Here is a 13,997-nt window from a genome sequence, read left to right as displayed (position 1 = left end):
ATGCACGTATGTCTGTGCTCTCAGATGATGTATGCTTATTATAAAGAAACGATAGCTTATCTAAGTTCTTCTATAAAGCACTTAATAAAATTCAATAGATGTAGAAAGGTTTATACTATGAACAAAAATCACAGTGGTCCAGGAGCAACTTCAAGTTCAAAGAAGCAGCAGTTTGCAATAATGTCCTGTTATTTTACTATGTGTATGAGTTATTTTCAACTCCTTTCACTCTTGTATTACATTGGTCTATCTTAATATCATTTCTAGAAAATGACAGTTAAATAAAGCCTAGAGGTCTTATAGAAGGCACAAAATACAGCCAGCAAACACTTGTTTCTGGGCATGAATGGGTCACTAGACTAAACGTTTTTGTCAGCTGTTAGAGCTAATACAAATGTCAGAAATATATCCCAAATTATTTTACTCTTTGGCAAAAGCAAGTAGACCATTATCCATGATATCTGATATAAACAGAATACTTAGCTGCTTAAGTTTATATTTTTCCTGTAGATGCACATTTATACCCGTGTACTCCTTTCTCAGCTGCAAAACTGACAGTTACATATGTTCCTTTCAATGCCTCAAAGAACCAACAACCAGGATACTAGAAGCACAGGCATTCCAAACTGGCAAGCAATATCGAAATATATGTGTAATGTCACTGGATCCAGAGATATAATAGCCAATATTTCTTAGCTTACATATGTATGTTAATATGCTTACGGCATGCCACGAACTATTCTGTTTTGTGGTGTTAGCTCATGTACTTCTCCTAAGAAGTCTGTGAGTAGGTGATACTAGTGTTCTTCCTATTTTATAAGTTTGAAAACTTAGGCATAAAGAGAGTACATAACTCTTCAAAAGCAAAATAGCTATGAAGTGCCACTATGAGGTCTAAATCCATAGATTTCTCTCTCGTTCTTAACCACTATGTAAATGTATGTTCTTACATCTAGTCAGTCTAAGATTGACATGATGCTGATCTGGGAGTAGGGAGGGGTGCTTGGAAGGGAACTAGCTTTAAATTGGCCAAATCGGATTTCCACTACTCCCCCTTTGCCCTTATTTTTAAGATATTAGGTTTACATCATAGTTCTTTGTACAAGAGACCTACACAACTACTTTAGCCTTGTCCCGACACTGCCCCTTTGGTATAAAAGATACCGGGAGTGATTGCCCATGTGACTATCAGAAAGATTAACTTTTTTTTTTTTAATTTTCAAAGCAGAACTAAACAATAACAGTTAATTTTTTTTTTTTTTTTTGAGAGGGAGTCTCCCTCTGTTGCCCAGGCTGAAGTGCAGTGGTGCAATCTTGGCTCACTGCAACCTCCGCCTCCCAGGTTCAAGCAATTCTCCTGCCTCAGCCTCCCAAGTAGCTGGGACTACAGGCACGTGCAACCATGCCCCGCTAATTTTTTGTACTTTTGGTAGAGACGGTGTTTTACTGTGTTAGCCAGGATGGTCTCGATCTCCTGACCTCGTGATCTGCCCACCTTGGCCTCCCAACGTGCTGGGATTATAGGTGATAGCCACTATGCCCGGCCATCAATAACAATATTTTAAACCATATCACCTTTCATGCAGTACCACTAGAGAGAGAGAGAAGAGTAACATGTTGGTTCTTTGCATTTATGTTTTTTCTTTGAACTATATGGAATATTATTTCCATTAAGAAATATTATGTTCATTCAGGAAAAATAATCAATATAATTGAATATCTTCCCCAGGTCTGAATGTATTAATTTTTTCTTCTTTGCAGAAACGTGGATGAATATCACACCCATTCTGCTAATGGGTAAAAAGAAGTCAGTTCAAACTTATTACTAAATAACTGTTTCAAAAATGTAAAGTTGGAAAATTATAGTATAAGAACAAGCAACAGATTTAAATCATAGGATTTATCACCCAAAATATGTATGCTTGCATTTTTCTTTGCATTGCATTAAGATGAAAGAAGAAACATGTAGGTCAAACCCTACTACAAAGAGTATCATTATCACAAAATTTCAACCCAAAAGACAGAAGAAATCATAACCAGGTGCAAGAATTAAGAACTTCAAATTTGATGACAGTAAAGATTGTGGAAAACTTTTTAAACACTGTGGTAAATTAATTCTAATTAAGCATCAGCCAATTGCTTGTGGGGCTTCAGGAGTCAACCGCACTGAACACAATAAGGGTGCAAATACAATTTATGACTTGATTGCTACTTCTAGTACTGATGGCACACACCTAACTCTTATGGGCTTCATGAGATGACTGATGTCTTAAATCTTATTTTATTCAATTTTCACAAAGACACTGCATACCTGTCAAATCTGAGGTGCATAAGGTTTAAGTAACTTGGACAAATCTGTATCTCTAGGAAGTTACAGAATCAAGATCCAAAGCATAAGTATACCTGTTGATAAGACCATACAGGCCTTTGGAGCCTACTGAGAAGAGAGTAAGTTACCCAAGTAAGTTAGCTCCTTTTTTTTTTTTTTTGAGACCGAATCTCCCTCTGTCACCCAGGCTGGAGTTCAGTGGCACCATCTCTGCTCACTGCAAGCTCCGCCTCCCGGGTTCACGCCATTCTCCTGCCTCAGCCTCCCGAGTAGCTGGGACTACAGGCGCCTGCCACCATGCCCGGCTAATTTTCTGTATCTTTAGTAGAGACGGGGTTTCACCGTGTTAGCCAGGATGGACTCGAGGTCCTGACCTCGTGATCTGCCCGCCTCGGTCTCCCAAAGTGCTGGGATTTCAGGCGTGAGCCACCGCGCCTGGCCAAGTTAGCGCCCTTTTATGAGCCAGGCAAAAGCAGAGCTGTTGAATACTTAGGTCTATTCATTGTTGATCGTGCTGGCTTTGCGCACAGTGCAGAGCCAGATGCCTGAGGGTCATGAGCTTGGCAAAAAATAAGGTCCGGTCATGCCCTTTGTCCTTCATGCTTTGCCTTTGAGGTTCTCCATTAGACACTTAGGCCGAGGTCCCAGAAGCCATGGAGCCATTTGCATCAGAGGGCTATGTTTAAGACCCATTTGCTTACTCACTTCACTGGTTTCCTTTTTTATCCACTGGATGTAATAAATCTCTTATGTTTTTACCCTTGTTTTATTACCTAGTATATTTTAAAATTTGTATTGGTATTCATTTTTCTTTTTTTTTTTTTGAGACGGAGTCTCGCTCTGTCGCCCAGGCTGGAGTGCAGTGGCGTGATCTCGGCTCACTGCAAGCTCCGCCTCCCGGGTTCACGCCATTCTCCTGCCTCAGCCTCCCGAGTAGCTGGGACTACAGGTGCCCGCTACCACGCCCGGCTAATTTTTTGTATTTTTAGTAGAGACGGGGTTTCACCGTGTTAGCCAGGATGGTCTCGATCTCCTGACCTCGTGATCCGCCCGCCTCGGCCTCCCAAAGTGCTGGGATTACAGGCGTGAGCCACCGCGCCCGGCCGTATTGGTATTCATTTTTCTAAGTCTCTTGGTGTTGAAACCCAGCTCTGACATTTATTAGCTATGTAACCTTGGGAAAATCACACATAGACACATGCACACACAAACATGCATGTACTTATCACACTTTGTATATCTCATCCGTTAAATGGCTATAATCTGTCTCTCTCCTAGAGCTGTGAGATTCAAATGATCAAATGAATACAAGGTACTACATAGATTAAGTGGTGAAGAAATCTCCTAGCTATTATTTCTGAATTTTCTAAATTCCTGATTTTTATCTAACTTTGATGGAAGGTAGATTAAGATGAATATCATAATGCATATCCATATACTAATTTGTATACATTTTCAAGGAAGAAAGATGCTCTCTTGATCATAGGGGTTTTCTGGCAACTTATTTCAAGACTGCTCTGTGATATGGGATAGGAAAGAACACATTCCTTTCAGCAATGTCTTCACTTGAAGGGTTCCCAGTGCTTTCAGGGAAAGAATGTTCACCAAGTTTATTCAGCACATAACCTGAGCTTGAATGACTTGTCTTATTATATTGATTCTTTACAAAAAGAACCTCTGATTTGGCCAGTGTGCCACCATCCACTAGTGGGCAGACAATTCAGCTAAGATGCTTCAGTGATAGTTATTCAGCATATACATAAATGGTTGCTTTTGACTGTTATAGCAATCCTTTGTTCAATCAGGTGCTCCCAAGGCACTAGGATATGTTTAATAATCATAAGCTTTTCCCCTATGTATACATTTTTACATGTGTATTTTTAAAATATACATTTTTCAAAAGCACACACACACTTGGGTCACTTTCCTCATTAGTGAGTTGTGTAACTGGCAGGATCTTTGAGACTTACAGTTATTTAAGAAGGAAGGGAAATGGAGCCTTGGAGGATGGGTAGCATTTTGGTAGATAGATATGAAAGGGAAGAAATTCAGACAAGTTCTGGGGGCATGCTCACAGCCAACACTAGGTGTCAATACATGCAAATGTACCCAAACTCATTTTATCTGCTATGTTGTCATCTTTACTCAAGAAGTACTACTAAAAAGAAAAATTGAAAAAATATATTGTTACAGCAGAAAAAGTATCTCCAACATGTCATATGAAGGTAATTTCTTAAGGTCACTATAATATTTAGTAAACTATTGATGATAGGCTTGAAAACATCAATACAACATCTTATTTCCACTTAATATATCCAAAAAAGAATAATATATTTACTGGGACAACAACTTGTTCTGACACACACACACACACAAATTCAGTCTTAACCGCCTCAACTGCAGGATCATTTTGGAGCTCACCTCCATCAGGAAACCACTGAACTCCTGGGTAAGTCTCTCAGGAGTTCCTGACCATTAGGATATTCTTGAGCGATGGGAGAGAAATGGGCCTGGAGTGGCCAGCAGCCTGTAGAAACGTTTACAAAAGCATTCAGCAGTCCCTAATGGCCTGAAAGCAAATGGATATTTCGCTGCAACAATGAAAAGAAACATTTCAATTTGGATGTGTTTGCTTCTGAAACAAATGTTTACAACAGAAACCTCCATTTGGGTTGTTAGCACACAGTCAAACAAAGTATGTATTTACTGAAGAATCAAGTGCAGCTTCTCATTGTAAGAATTGCCTCTTTGGGGACAGGCTATATGGTCAGGATAATGTGCTGATCACAAAAAGGAAATGAAGCTACAAGATTTTAAGGTAACAGGCAATATGCGTTAACCCCTACCTGCCCTGCAAAAGTGACTTTCCTAGGAAGTTTGTATTAGGTAGGATAGAAATACACCTGCAGTAAACAAAGACACCTGGAATATGGTGTCTTAAATAAGGTAGAAGGTAACTTTCATCTCTTGTACCAATTCAGGTGTTTGCAGTGCAGGCCATGTGTCAGGGACTAGGCTCCCTTGAGGTTTGGCTCTAGCATCCTCAGCATTTGGTTTTCCAAGTGTGGTCCACACTGCATGCTCTGGCTGTAGCTAGCATTCTTGCCTTCAAGCTTATGGAAAAGGGAGGAGAGTAGAGCGCTGCCTTGCTGTTTCCCTTTAAAGCAGTGGTTCTCAACCGAGGGCAACTTAGCTCCTCCCCAAGAGAAATATTTGTTTGCTATAACTTGGGGAGCAGGGTGGTGATAGTCCTATTGACATCTAGCAGATAGAGGCCATGGACAGTGCTAAACATCCTGTTGTGAACAGGGCAGTCCCACATGATGTAGAATGTTCTGGCCCAGTATTGCTAAACTTGAGAAATGCTAGACCAAAGTGAAAGCTTCTTATTGGTAGATATTTGTGGGTGTAGAAGCTGGAAAAGATGGTTTCCACTACAATCTTGCTGCATTCTCAGTGAGTTGCCTGGCATAAATGAACGTCATCTTTGGCAGAGACTGCCACTGGTCTCATGTCTGTTCTCTTCTTCTTACATGCTAATAGACGTTTAACCTGAGCCAGCTAGTTTTCCAGCTTCTCCCCAAGTGTGACAACCAAAAATGTCTCCAAACATTGCCAAATATATCCTGGGGACATTCCTAGTAAGAAACATTTCTCAGTTGGATGTCCTCTGGCAAGTCAACTAAACCTTTGAAATTTTAGTTTCCTCAAAGATAAAAATAACAGATATTTGTCTCTCAAGATTACTGAGGTAGGCAGAATTCTAAGATGTCTGATATGGTTAGGCTTTGTGTCCCCAGATAAATCTCATCTTGAACTGTAATCCTTATAATCCTCACACACTGAGGGAGAGACCTCCTGGGAGGTGATCGGATCATGGAGCAGTGTTCTCCATGCTGTTTTCATGATAGTGCATGAGTTCTCATGAGATCTGATGGTTTTATAAGTGTCTGACAGTTCCTGCTTCACACACTCACTCTCTCTCACCTACTGCCATGTGAGAGGTGCCTCTTCTCCTTCTGCCATGATTATAAGTTTCCTGAGGCCTTCCCAGCAATGCAGAACTGTGAGTCAATTAAACCTCTTTTCTTTATAAATTACCCAGTCTTGGATATGTCTTTATAGCAGTGTGAAAATGATCTAATACAATATCCCTCAAGAGTCCCACCTGCCTGGCATACACAAACCTTCTCTCAGTTATTCAATCAAGCACTAATCTGTGTGCTGCTATAAGGGATTTTTGCAGATATAATTAAGGTTCTAAACTATTTGACTAAGAAAAGGAAATTATCCTTCATGGGCCAAATCTAAACATGTGAGCCTGTAAAAAGGATGGGGCATTTTCCTAGTAAAGGAGGAATTCAGGCTGGGCTCAGTGCTCACACCTGTAATCCCAGCATGTAGGGAGGTCCAGAAGTTTGAGACCAGCCTGGGCAAAATGGCAAAACCCTGTCTCTAGAAAAAAATACAAAAATTAGCTGAGAGTGGTGGCACACGCCTGTAGTCTCAGCTACTCAGGAAGCTGAGGTGGTGAATGGAATGAGCCAAGGAGGTCAAGGCTACAGTGAGCCATGATTGTGCCTCTGTGCTCCAGACTATTATTATTTTTAAATAGAGAAATTCAATGCAAAGGAGGGTCTTCATTGCTGGCTTTGAAAAGGGAGGAGGTCATGTGGGACCTGAGTAATTCCAGACTGACAGCCAGAAAGAAAATGAAGACATCAGTCCTGCAGCCACAAAGGATTAAATTCTGCCACAACTATATGGGCTGGGAAGATCCTGAGTGCCAGATGAGGACAGAGCCCATCTGACACCTATGTTCTAGTCTTATAAAACTCTGAGCAGAGAACCTAGCCACTGCATGCCTGGACTTCTGACCTACAGAACTGTAGGTGTTATTTTAGGCTGCTAAGTTTATATGGTGATTTGTTACACAATAACAAAAACTAACACAGTCATTATGAAGATTAATTATGGTAATAATGCTTATTCTTTCAAGAATGCTACTATGTTCCAAACAACTATGTAGGCATTTTAAGAGAAGCATTTATTTTTTTAATAACCATTGTAAAATCAGACATTATTTTCCCATCTTGTAGATAGAGTAACTGAGGCCTGGAAAAGTTACATAATTTGCTTAATGTCTCACAGCTAATGACAATTAACTAGAATTTAAACTTCGATTTCCATGTCCTTTCTTCCTTGCCTAACTTTATTAAATATAAAGTGTTAGAAAAAGTTAAAAAATCTTAATTTTATTAATTTTTCTATTTATATGCCATAACAGATTTATAGGCTAGTGAACTTTCTGAGGGACAGTAGACCATAAACATCAAAACCTGAGCAAATACACATATGCTGAGGTTTAGTTATGGACTTCATGATGAGGACTAATTACAAGACAAGTCCTACCTTCCAGCTTAATGACACTTATCCATACTTATTTTTTTGATTGACATCATTTTTCTTTTATGTTGCATGCAGCTATTAGGGGTTTTTTTTGAAGCCCAACTATTCTCCATCTTTATTTTTCAAATAATAATTGAAAGAAGATTTTCAGGTTTGATAAATATTAAGGAAAGGAGTGATAGAAAACACCTATCTAAATGTTTATCTAAAATAATAGTAATTTTGGTAATGGTCATTTGCTGAGAGTTTATGATAGGTCAGGCACATGCTAAATGCAGGGTGTCAGGCAAACCTCACAGAACTCTTATAATGTGCCGGTATTATTAACCTAATTTTCCAGATGAGGAAACTGCTTCAAATAAGTTTAGTACCTTACCCAAGCAAACTTGCAAGTGGGCAGCAGAACCAAAACTGAATCCATGATCTGTTAGTCTCTGTATATCTTACCCTCCTGTATATATTGTTCTTAAGCATGAAATCTCACCAGGATTCTTCAAATCTGTCCTTGGAATAAATGGACTACCAAAGTGTGTCTCCAAGAGAATCTGGAAACTCAAAACCTGGTACCTGAAATTTATCAAATACAGAATCTGTTTTTAGGTACCAACTAGATATCAGCTTCTTCGTACGCATATAGTTCTTTACATGCACATCATTCTTCAACAAGACTCATCTGGAGTGCTGCTTCTGGTGGATCCTGTGCCATGGGCATGAGGGAGCCTTATGGCTGGTGTGTATCTGATGGTGACGACTTTTGTTGCTTTACCCATGTTCTTTCATCCAAATCCTTAAAGACTAAAGCACTTCAATACAGCTGGTGAGGATTAGGGTATATTGTAGAGCAGAAGGCTAAAAGCAGATTTCTCCATGCCATCTGTAATGGCTGTGCAGCTGCAGTGCCCAGACACATCTGGAGAGCTGCTGTAAAATAAGAGCCTAACATTTGGCAAAGGTAACAGATGGCCTTGTTATCAAATGTGAATAGAAGCAGAGTCAAGCTTCTGGGGAATGGCAAGTTTAAGACTAGGAAGGACAGTCACAACAGCAACAAAGCATATAGAAAGGAAGAAGAGCACCGGACAGATAACAACGTATTACAAAATGAGAAAAATCTATGGAGAAGATGGTGAGATAGCAGGATGAAAGTTACTGAAAATTTTAAATAAGGAGAGACAGATTCAAACATGTCTTCATTCTCCCAGTAATTAGAAACTGTCAGAATTGTGCTTAGTTAAATCTGGTTAATTTGCTAGACTTGGCAGTGGAATTGGTGTTAAAGTTTGCCACAGTCAACATTTGGTGTGGTATATCCTGGGGGCATTTCATCATTACTAATTGAGTAAATGACATTAACAGAAGAGATGGACAGGTCTGTCTTCTGCTCATTTCACGGAGTCCTGCTGCCTTTTAAGGATCCTGCCAACCTCAGGTTTTCTTTGATTAAAAAGAAAAAAATGGTGCTGGAAGTAGCTTTCAGAACTGGGTCAATAAGATGGTGGAAACAGACACAGATCCCTTTTTTAAAAGCATGTCTACCCTGTGGTCAATTCCCCTCCAGTGCTCTGTAGCAGATTCTTCCAAAGCCTTTGATTCTTCCAACAAGTTTTCAACAAAAATCCCTGATAATAGAATCTGCTCCTATAGAAGAGGCAGATTTCAGAGCTGAGGGAGAGAGGCCATTTCATGACAGAATCAACGTAGAAGGAAAGTAGAGGGGCCGCACCACAGTGTGGAACTTGGTTTTGCTCTAAGTAATTGGCATAGAGCTCTTATTCTGGGCCTTGGAGCTCTTTTTAGTCCTAAAGGAGGAAGCTCACAGGCGTTCTTTTTTTCAGGTTGAGTTGACATTGAGGAAACAATCTGCTCTAGTTGGAGCCAAACCAGACAACCTGCCCATTCTGTTAATTGGATTTTAGAATCTGTGTTGAGGTAGCCTGGGCTGGAAGTTTATTCACCTCTGCTCAGATGCCAAATACATTGGCCTAGAAGCACACAGAACTTAATAAAATAAATTAGCAAAATGGCTATGTCATGGCCATTTCCAAAATGTATATCTTGTGGTTGCTCTCAGTTGGGGACTCTTTTATTTTTAACTGATCAATTAAACTTGTCTAGCTACATGAATTGTTCTAATTACTGAGTTTTCCCAGAATTAAATACTGTAAGTTAAATCAACTAACATTTAGCAAACGGGAGCTACTTCTTCTGCTTGTCTCCTTAAGAGCCCTCCATAGAATTAACAGTTAGGTGCTAATTGCAAATGATTAAGTGCTCACCAGTCTTGGAGTTCTTTCTTTAATATTAATGAGATGGATTAACATGGAACATGTCTTCTATTAATATTATAAATGGAAGCCTGCATGGATCACTGAGTGCTGTTTTGTATTATAAGGAGCACTTAGTTTAAAGGAGTAAAAAAAGTACACTCCTAAAATGTATCTTCCTTTCAATTGAGAAGTACAATTACTGAGGAAAATGTTTAAATATCATTAACTTAGAGCAACCATGTAGCATTTTAGCAATAATCACAGTAGCAAACTTTTATATAAAACTTCTTTCATCAGTCTCCGTGAGTAGGCACTGTACATTAAACCAGAATAGAGCTTAAATTATTCCATAAAACACACACAGAAACACCCACCATTCCATACTACTCAAAGAAATTACTTGGCAGTTCAGAATTATTTTCATATATCTGAATTTCCTTTTATGGCCACTATTTGCCTATTAAAAATGCTAACTAATTTCTCTTGGCTACTTGAAAACAGCAAATTGACTGCATTTTCTTTCTTTCTTTAAGAACAAATATAGTTAAAGTCACCTCTCTCTTGCTTTTCCTAAGAAGATGCGATAAAAAAGTAAAGCTTATATTTCATTCATTACTGGTTTAGAATCTACCACAATGGCGAGAGCAGTATAGTCTCTAAGCTACAGGAAGGGCATCACTATGTTTTAATTCTATAAGTCTTATTATTTAAAAATATTGTTCATTTTGATACTTTTTGAGTATGCCACACTATACCATAAAAGACACTGAAATGCAAAACAGTTATTTTAGATCATAGTAAATTACCATTTTTTCTCTCTAGCCTGTTGCAAACATTTGTAAATGAGAGAACAAAAGCTTTATGTATTCAGACCAAATCTGGCCCTGTGTTAATGCAGCATGCATCACACTTTGATTAAGGACTTAACCTCTGAGTCAAACTTCTGGTTTTGTCCTTACTCTTTGAACTTAAAACTATGTACACATTTACCATTTGCTCTAGATAAACATGCTTTCACCAGACAATACCAAGTGTTGACCACTTATATGCTCACAGTAATAGAAATGATGCTTGTATTCAAGATTATATATGTTAAAAATGATAAAAAGGAATATAAGATTTCTAAGATCATGGAAAAAATGGAAATATATAGCTAGGATCTTGCATTCAACCTTACAAATATTTTGTTTAATCCAGAATATGCATGATGTATAGGTCAATTATGTTTCTGAATAAATTAATCAGATGTCATTATGATTTTTATAATCATCTCAAACATAATCTAAGTAGTCATAATTTATAGGTAACTATGAAACATTCTCTAGAAACAATAATTTCATTTGAAATATCTGGTCTTCTGATACATTTATAATTATTCTTATAAGTAGCACATATCTCATAAGTAACATCTGCAAAACAAATTCATGAAAATTGTGGCAGGTCAAGTTCTAAGATAGCTCCAAATAGCTACCTCTTGATGTACACAACCTCTATAACTTTCTCCCCTTGAATGTGAGTAGGACCAATACTATTTTCATGATTAGGTTATTTATCAGTTGATTTTGAGTGAATCAAGAAGATTAACTTGGATGGGTTTGGCCTGTACAGGTAAGCCCTTTAAAGTAAGGTGAAGGGTCCTAGAGATTCTCTCCTGCTGACACAGAAGAAAGCAGATGGCCATACTGTGAGAGGAGGTGGCATGAACCTGAGGAGAGTGGTCCTTTGCACACAGCTGGCAAGGAATAGGGGCCTCAGAAATGAATTCCACCGACAACCTGTGAGTTTGGAAGAGAACCAGATGAGATCACGATCTTTGAATTTGAATGATGAGACCCTCAACAGAGGACATAGCCTGGGCTATAGAAACTATAAAATAAAAAATTTATGTTGTTTTGTGCCACTACAGTTTATAATAATTTACTTGCAGAAATAGAAAACTCATACCAACAAGAAACTGGTTTGGTCCATGCAGAATAAATTTAACTGAAAACATTCACCCTTCTCATTTAATGAAATCTGGCTGCAAACTTATAGTAGCCCACAAAACATGATATCATTCATGGCAAATGAAAAAAATCATGTAGCCCCAAGTAATACTGCTAATTAAAAAGGAAAACAAGAGTTTCATAATTTTGCTTCCTTCTGTTCTTCGGATAGATGCCATTATCGTTGACAATGACACTACCAATCATTCTCAGATGACTTTGCAAGAAATTGGCTAGGCATGTCTCGCAATTGTCTTCACTCTCACAGGTTTCAGACTCATAAGGGATGCTAACAGTCATTTCCCCAGATTGTAAAAATGGTGCACTGTCCCATATGCCATTGGGAAAATGTTGAATTAATTGCCTTCTGTGGGAGCTCAGGCTCTTCTGACAATGGGTTCTGTTCCCAAAGCCCTTTGAAAAGGATCATAATTAATTGTGGAAATGTTTGTCTTACTCTCTCCACAAACTCACCATTCCCTGAGTATCAGCCCCTGAGTGTTAACAGTAGACAGCACTGAATGTGTTTCAGACAATGATTCTGAATGCCAGTGATATTGCTCCCTGTTTCCCTTGGTATAGAAGGCTCTGCTTGGCAAGATTTTGAATCACATGGATACCTGCCTTTAATAACTGTGGGGAATCCAGACCTGAGAATCGCTTTATGTAGTATAAAATTGGCTAGGGTCTGTAGCCTGATGAGCCAGAATTTGGAGGGAATGGCTAACTAGTGTCTGCCATTTCCTTTTTTTCTTCTCTGTAGGAAAATTTAAAATTTCCAAATTCAGGTTAGAATGAAAGTATGGCAAAAGCAAAAGAGTTATCTAATACAGACTCTTTGCTATGCACCCTAATAATGCAATCTCTATTAAAGATTATGATTAAAACACAGCCACAACACATACACTGTGAGCATGTGTGCATGTGCGCAGGCACACACACATACACAACGTTCAATTTCAAGTGCACATAGGCTCCTATTTAAGAATTCTTATGATTGGTATTATTTCTTCTCTTCTAAACTGTCATATTATCCTACAGAGAGAAGAGCTACAGCAGAGGCTGTAAAAGAAACTGTCCTCACTCTATCTCCATAGTAAACCACCCTTATATTATTTTTTAAAATCCCCATGATAATATGTTTTTGTAGCTATGGCCTAGTTACAATGCTGGGGCAGCATTAAGTCATTAGTGAAGCTGGCTTTTGCTTTCTTTGCTGAGAAGACAAATAATGGTCATGATCAGAGATTCTTTAACACTATAAGTGTTTATCATACTTTTAATTACTGATGCTATAGTTATGTCATTGATTTGTAGGCACCATGAATAATCTTAATACAATTAATTGTCAAACTTAACACAGTTAGGCTCACTTTGTTCGTCAACTTTCCCTATCTTAAACCCACAGATACAAAGGCGTATTTCCCCACATATGCCAAAATCCAAAAGACCAAGGTAGTATATTAAGTTCTGTGTTGTTCTTGAAAGATCTCTGGAGTAACAGATCTGAGTTTGAGGGTTAGATCCAACTCTTCTTGGCAGCTTGACCTCTCTAAACTCCAGTGGTCTTGTCTTTTTGTTGTTGTTGTTGTTGTTAAAGAGCACAATCAAAAGAATCCTTGTAGAGCATTGATGATCTCATGAAGTTGTGATAATCAAATGAAATAATGAATGCTGTGTATGCCAATTACCTGTTTCTTTCTAATTCATTCTGCATCCTTTACTTGCTCCTCTGTATTGCAGGAAACTGCAGATTCCATGTTTTCTTGCTTTCTGACATCTACATCATTTCAGCCACTTGGAAGCAGCTTTAGAAAATTCAGACAAGAGTTAAGAAAAGGCTTCGTATTTTTCCTCCTTTCTCTCTCTTGAGGGAGTACGTCTTGCTGTGGCTCCTCCATGGCTCCAGCTTCCACCCATCAGCCGTTTCCTGTATGGCCTTGTTGCTGGGTAGGGCAGTCTCCAGTGGATTTAAATTCCTGCTAGATGGTTCCTTTTCTGGGCTCT

This window comes from Pan paniscus, chromosome 1 (genome assembly GCF_029289425.2).
Source record: "Pan paniscus chromosome 1, NHGRI_mPanPan1-v2.0_pri, whole genome shotgun sequence".
In the NCBI taxonomy this organism is placed as follows: Eukaryota; Metazoa; Chordata; class Mammalia; order Primates; family Hominidae; genus Pan; species Pan paniscus.
The sequence above is the reverse complement of the archived record's forward strand: the minus strand, read 5'-3'. Positions refer to the sequence as shown.